Source organism: Felis catus, chromosome B1 (genome assembly GCF_018350175.1).
Source record: "Felis catus isolate Fca126 chromosome B1, F.catus_Fca126_mat1.0, whole genome shotgun sequence".
In the NCBI taxonomy this organism is placed as follows: domain Eukaryota; kingdom Metazoa; phylum Chordata; class Mammalia; order Carnivora; family Felidae; genus Felis; species Felis catus.
In genome coordinates, this window is record NC_058371.1 from 147,295,448 (window position 1) to 147,302,886 (window position 7,439).

Below are 7,439 nucleotides of genomic sequence, written 5' to 3' on the forward strand. Positions count from 1 at the left end.
GTCCAGGCTCGTTGCTGTTGCTGCCATTGAGAGAGTCTGTCACTAATCATGAAGCTGGTGCACACTGGAAGATCTTACCCAGTGTAGTTTTCCAAAGTGGAGGCCTCTCCTGGTCCAAACTAGTAAGAGAGTCCAATGAGGGCAGGAATGAGTACCCCAAGCCTTGGGGCTGAGAGGGATGGGGACAGGGGATCTAGAGCTGCCAGTACCAAGTACGATTCCTCTTACTTATTTTCACTATTAGAATGAAGCAGTTTGACATATACACACACAAAAGAACTGTTTAGTGATCTTAAGAGGCCAGAATAAGCCTAATACTTAATAGTAAAAAGCTAAATTCTTCCCTACTAAATTCAGGAAGAAAGTGAGAATGTCCACTCCCTCTTCTACTCAAAATTTTTTGTCACTTTTAGTGTAAAAGGTAAGAAATAAAAAAGATAAGCAATTTTGAAAGAAAAGAAAAACTCTTTGCCAAAAACATAATCATGTTCATTTTTTAGGAATCCATTTATGTTTTTTTTTTTAAGTTGATTTATTTATTTTGAAAGAGGGAGGGAGAGCACACACAAGCAACGAAGAGGCAGAGGGAGAGAGAGACAGAGAGAGAGAGAGAGAGAGAGAGAGAGAGAATCTCAAGCAGGCTCCATACTGACAAGTGATAAGGGGCTCAATCTCTTGAACCATGAGATCATGACCTGAGCCAAAATAAAGAGTTGGACATTTAACCAACTGAGCCACCCAGCCGCCCCAGGAATCCATTTAAAGAAAGCTCTTAGAACCAATAATCTAGCTTAGCATGATCAAAGGGTACAATGTTAATATACACAACTTTCAACTGCATTTCAATATATAAGTAACAAGTAATTGGAAATTGAAATGTAAAAACAGTAACATTTATAGTAGAATCAGAAACATGAAATGCTGAGGAATAAATGTAATAAAATATGTGCAAAGAACTGTTTAATGAAAACAGCAAAACACTGCTAAGAAAAACTAAAGAAGATCAAAAGAAATGGAGATATATACTATGATTTTGGATTGGAAGATTCAATATTGTTTAGATAACAATTCTTTCCAAATTGGTCTCAAATACTATACTGGTCTTGCCCTCCTACGGTATGTTCTCTGCCACCCAAGTGACTTTTCCAAATTATAGATTTGATCATGTAATTTACCCACTTAAAAAATATTTTATGACCGGGGCGCCTGGGTGGCTCATTTGGTTGAGCGTCCGACTTCAGCTCAGGTCATGACCTCGCAGTCCGTGGGTTTGAGCCCTGCATAGGGCTCTGGGCTGAGCGCTCGGAGCCTGGAGCCTGCTTTGGTTTCTGTGTCTCCCTCTCTCTCTGCCCCTCCCCTGCTCACACTCTATCTCTGTCTCTCTCAAAAATAAATAAGCTTAAAAAAATGTTGCAGAAAAAAATATTTTCTGGCTCCCCAGGGCTTATAGGATAAGACCTAAATTCCTTAGAACAGTATATGATGGACATGATTTTTGTTTCTCCATGTCTAGCATCATGCCTTAGTAGGCACTTAGTAGGCACCCAAATAGCTTTTTAATGAGCCATTGTCTGATCTACTGATTAAATGGAAGAGAATGGGATTTCTTTCCTTTCAACCCAAAACAGGTTGAATTTCAGAAGTGAATAGAATATTTTCTTCAAGATTGGCTAGAATAAATATGCAAAAAGACATTTCATAACAGGAAGAATTATTAAACATTTTTATCCTGGCTCCCTTTTCATTCTGGCATTGCCTCTAATCGAAAGCAGCTCTGAGGAAATTATGTTTGACCACAAGCCCCACAAACTATTTCTAGTTTCCCATAATAAATCCAAGAGAGAAAATCTTATAATATGTCATCTATAGCCTCATCCTACCTCAATCTTCAAATCCACCACCAACCCCCCCCCCTTTCACTTTCTCTTCCACAGACAGATTTCCCCAGGGAAGAACGGCGATATTTATAGCAACCAAATAAAGAACTCTGTACCGGAAAGTCTGCCTGGCCCAGGGAAGTTTGCCTGCTTCCTTTCTACCAGCCGCAATGAGTATTGATAGCCATGCCCACCCCTCAGTCTTCAAGAATGAACTTCTGCCCTTTCGAGAGCCTGGTTCTCCTGCATTGTCTTTGACCTATAAGTTTGGGTATGCTCACGTTCCTTTAAAAACATTTTCACGGATCCCAAAATCACATTGACGTAACTTTTCTGCGTAGAAGAGTTTGGGAACCCCACAAAAACCTGTTCCCTTTTGGTATCTGGATAGAAACACATTTGTGTTAGATTGTTTTAAATAATTATTTAAAATACCATTTTGAAACAAAGCCTAAAAACATTGAGAACTATGCAGAAAATATGGCCAAGCTAAAATGAAGGCAGAAACACGTGGGAGATATCCAGAGGTTTCTGTTTCGGCTAGGGCGGGCAGAGAAGGCTGGCAAAACTGATGTGGCACAAAGCCTACCTTCTGGAATAGCTTGTCTCCTCCCTTCCGTGTCCTGAGACCCTGTCCTCATGCTGCCTTCTGTCTTCCACCTTCCTAGGCTGCTTTCAGGAAATGATCTCGAATTTCCTCACACTGAAACTATACCTTAATGTGTAATAAGAATTAATGAATTTCCTCTCCTCAGGACTTGCTCTTCATCAGAGGACAAAGGTCTTTCCAATAGCTCTTTGGATTCAGCCAGAAGGAATTATTTTTATGAAATAAACCAGAAGAGAGAGGGAGCAGACTTATCACGTCCTTTATGAAAGAATTAGGGAATGCAAAGCTGATGTTGATGGGAAATATTCTCAGCCAACACTGAAGAAAGTACTCAGGGCCACTTTAGCAAAGGCCAACAAGTTATCAAGTGTCCTACTGAAAATGCCACCAGACTTTTGTCAGCTTAAACTCACACATGTTGAGAGAAAACTAACACATTAAGTGACAGTATAAAATCGCAACTTCCCTTTACCTTACCGTCTGCTAAGACCCCAAGATCTTTTTCTGTCACACCCCCAATAATTGATTTCTATCCCTTCTCCCTGAATGTGAGGGATGTCTTTTCTCCTTCCCACATTAGCATTCCTTTGCTCCCTGTTTTAAATGTTTCCCTTTGTCCTTTCACTCAGACCTGTCACATTTCCTTAAACCCTATCGTTATCTCCTGCATTACCACCTCTCCATCCAACTTAATGCCACCAACCACCTCCTAAAGGGAGAAGAAGGTCAGTGTGTTAACTGCTTTCAAGAAATCTTACAGTACTACAAGGAAACCAACAGCAAGTACAACCTAATTTCCAGGACCTGAGGTTTTAGAAATTGTTCCGGCAGCTGCCACCATTTTTCCTACTTAGTAAATGGTGTTAACCTTGCACAACTCTCTCCTCCTTACCGGAGGGGTGAACTGCTGGCCAGAAACGGCCTGGCTGGGTGTCAATGCCACTGCAGCCTTCCTAGAGTACCCCAAGCACAGAGAAAACACAATGATAAGTGAAGAGAAGTAAAGCAGAATTTATTTTGAATCACAAAACTGTTCAGTAATTCCCTCCTTTGGTCGGGTCAGGAGTGTTAAAGTTAAGCGACGGACATGGAAAAACATGGAAAAAAAAAAAAATATATATATATATATATTTAGGGGCACCTGGGTGGCTTAGTCTGTTGAGCGCCTGACTTCAGCTCAGGTCATGGTTTTGCGGTTTGTGGGTTCAAGCTAAGCGTCGGGCTCTGTGCTGACAGTGCAGAGCCTGCTTGGGATCCTCTGTTCCCTCTCTCTGATCCTCCCCTGCTCATTCTCTCTCTCTCTCTCTCTCTCTCTCTCTCTCTCTCTCTCTCTCAAAAAGAAAAAGAAATACTTACCTGGCAGGGGAGATACCATGATCAGGAAGGTGGTTTTCCCAGGGCGAGGCTTATCCATTGCACTCGGGATGTGCTGACCCCTGCGATTTCCCCAAATGTGGGAAACTCGACTGCATAATTTGTGGTAGTGGGGGACTGCATTTGCGCTCTCCCCTAAGAAAAAAAAAAAAAAAGAAAAAGAAAAAAAAGTTAAAAAAATTTTTAAGGGGCGCCTGGGTGGCTCAGTCGGTTGAGCGTCCGACTTCAGCTCAGGTCACGAGCTAGCAGTCCATGAGTTCGAGCCCCGTGCTGGGCTCTGGGCTGACGGCTCAGAGCCTGGAGCCTGCTTCTGATTCTGTGTCTCCCTCTCTCTCTGCCCCTCCCCCATTCATGCTCTGTCTCTCTCTGTCTCAAAAATAAACGAACATTTAAAAAAAAATTAAAAAAAAATTTTTTTTTAAAAGAACATTTGAAGGAAGTTAATAAGGCCTCTTAAAATCCCAAAGCAGCATCTTCACCTGTGAAACAAAGGCTGAACGTGGGAGGAGGGAGAGGTGTGGAAAGGGCCAGCAAACTCCTGGGCTGTATCATAGTGGGGACTCAAGACACTGGAGGAGGAAAGCAGATGAAACAGGACTTCATTTGCTTCAAACTAAGGCTCATCGCGAGAACAAAATGCTGTATCGTCATGAAAGTAAGAATCAGCGACACAAGTTGAAAGAAAACGTTTCAAAATCAGAGTAAAACGCAATGTTGAGAAGCTCACAGAGCCGGTTTCTCTGATAACCCCTAACCCCTTTCTCACAGCCTCCTGTCTCCTTTCAGGGTTACCTATACAAAACTGAGTCACCATGAGGCCCAGTCACGCTAACAGGTGCCAGGATCCAAAAATAGTTGGAAAACATCTGTTCTCAAGGTCTCCTTTTATTCCGCTCTAAGCTCTCCACACAAAGTAATCTCTCTAGAATGCATCCCAAAAGGCATCTTAAAATTCTTGGCTCCTTTACTCTTCCCTGCCAGACCTCTTCCACCAGTGACTCTCTGCCCTTTCCAGGGTGAACCCAGCTGGCTCTAGATTCTCCACCTTTCTCATTTACTCATTCCTTCCACACACTAGGCAAATGGTACAGGCTGTGGTCTAGTCCAAAGCTTCCCAGCAGACACATCTGTGACAAACATGTCCCGGTTTGGCTGAGACTTCCCCAGTTTTGGCACCGAAAATCTCACGTCTTAGAAAACTCCTAAGTTGTATATAAACCAAGATTGTTGACCCCAGTGCTATAAGATGACTGGGTCTGCCTAGAGATAACGGGGCAGAACCTGGAGTTGATGTTCCTGGATCCATAACTTCTAGCCACTGGGGGCTTGATCCATTTACCCAAATGGCCTATGCAAAGGTCATTATTTTCTATGTGTGTCATGAAAAAGTTTATGAATCATTGGTCTAGACAACTTCTTTTTAGTACATGTAGTTGGAGGGGGTGTAGAGAATGTTGCAAACCAAAAGCTTTCCTTTTCTCCCCGGTGCCCCTAGTTAGAGTGCACAGATTTAAAAAGAAACCCTGAGAGGCACAGACCAAAGTTGTGCCTCCTTTCTCGGGCTGGTGTTTCAGCCCAGTGCCACACCGTCACCATCTGACTTTGTGAGGTGTCAGGAGGGAGGAGGCCGGCGCACTGGCCTCCCCATAGCAGGCACCAGCAAAGGGAGCGTGATTTGGAGCACAGGTCGGGGGCCAGACTGAAGCATGAGGAAGCAACAAGGCTTGGTGTAACAGGGGAAAGGACCACAAGAATTTTGATATTCACTGTGGGCCTACTACGTGACAATGCTACACTAAGAACTCCACACTAAGCTCTGTCTTACAGATGAGGAAACTAAGACTCACTGAGATTAAATTACTTGCAAACATCACTCAGTAAATAAACGAAGGGCCAACATCAAACACACGTCTGTCTGACATGGAAGCTTGTGTTCTTGTCAGCTCTACTGTAGAGACATCAGCACCATCCATAGATGCAGCCAGCAGTCACACTGGGTCTCAACTGCCCAGGGAGGAGAGATTTCCTTTGGATTTCACAACTGGGATTCAAACACAACCAGATCTTCCATAGCCTCTTCTCAAAACCTCAATTAAAGTGACTATATTACAACATAAAGTAAATTACACTTTTTTTTCTGCTCAAAACCATCTCACTGTCAGGGAAAACCACAGTACTCAAAATGGACTTCCTGGTCCTGGTCCATCTCATATCTCTAACTTCACCTCCCACTTCTCTTGCCCTCACTTACCTCCACTTCTAAAAGTGAGACTCCTTGCTGTTCCTCATGCATGCAAAATCCACTTCTACCTCAGGGCCTTTGCATGTGAGGTTTCTTCTGACTGGACCATACAATGCACAATTATCCACACGTCTCATCCCTCACTTTTGTTAGATCCCTGCTCCATGTCAGTTTCTCACTGAGGTCTTCCGACAACCCTATATAAAATGGCAAACCCCTAATACGCACCACCTGGCATCTTTTATCATCTCTCCCTGCTCTATTTGTCTTCTTATCAATATTCGATATACTTTGTATTTTACTTGTTTATTATATTTCTCTCCACAATGTAAACACAACGAAGTTGGGAAAAAAAGTTTTTTTGGTCAGTTTTGTTCACATTTAGCATTTGGAATGATAAATATGTGCTGAAAGAACAAATAACTCAATGATGGGATATTGATATTTTTCACATATTGCTTTCTTTACACACACACAAAAATCCTCCTACCCTTAGATGACTCTATGTACCCGAATTGGCTACAGAAGAAGGTTCTAGGTGAACTTAATGACATTGGACTCAAGATGAGATATAACTGCCTAAGGTTTCTATTGATTTTGGTCTTAACTGTGGGATGAGGGATATTACATTTCCTGAGCAAAAGGGGGGCTTAAAAGGAAATTGAGAATTAAGGAAGAACTTGTTTCTTCTTTGAAACAATCCTTCTAGTTATCTCTGCTTTTAATCGTATTTTGTGGGGTACTTTTCCTCCCCTTGAAACTATTCTTGGGTCAGGCTTTTTCTCTGTTGTGAATGTAATCACCTCAAACATCACTGAGAACCAGAATAGGAAAAATATTCACATTTTTGTTATAAAATTCCCAGAATGATTTTGTAAGCAAACAAGTAATTTGATTTTTCTGGTTTTGATGCTATTTCTCAGGTTAGAAAATACAGAACTGCATCATTAAGTCATTTGCTTTGTACAGCATCCAACACAGTGAGATAGATACCCACTTATAATTTCATGGATTTTTTTTTCTGTAGTGATTCCTAAGATATTTATTATATGTAATATTTGGTAATGTGTTGGAACTGTGGTAAATCCAAGAAATATAGTCTCTCCAGCTAGAGGATTACAAACTTAAATGAAAGAGAAACTAATAATAAAAAATAATACATGGCTAGGTATTAAATAAGTATACTGGATGTGTTCATGTTAACAAAAAAAACTCACTTTTTATCATTCTTCAATTTCTTTGATAGTTACACTTTCTCTTTTAATCAAGAGATCTAACATTGCAGGTAACCTAATAGGCAATCTAATTTTTATTTCTTTCCTATACTGAAAGCCCA

At 41.4% G+C, this 7,439-nt stretch overlaps 1 non-coding gene across 1 annotated transcript; it reads left to right on the forward strand.

Moving 5' to 3' along the window:
* Positions 1-3,835: 3,835 nt before the first annotated feature.
* Positions 3,836-3,999, forward strand: LOC123385248. The gene has a single exon (XR_006597449.1). It is a non-coding gene; the product is annotated as a U1 spliceosomal RNA (small nuclear RNA).
* The last annotated feature ends 3,440 nt before the right edge of the window (positions 4,000-7,439 follow it).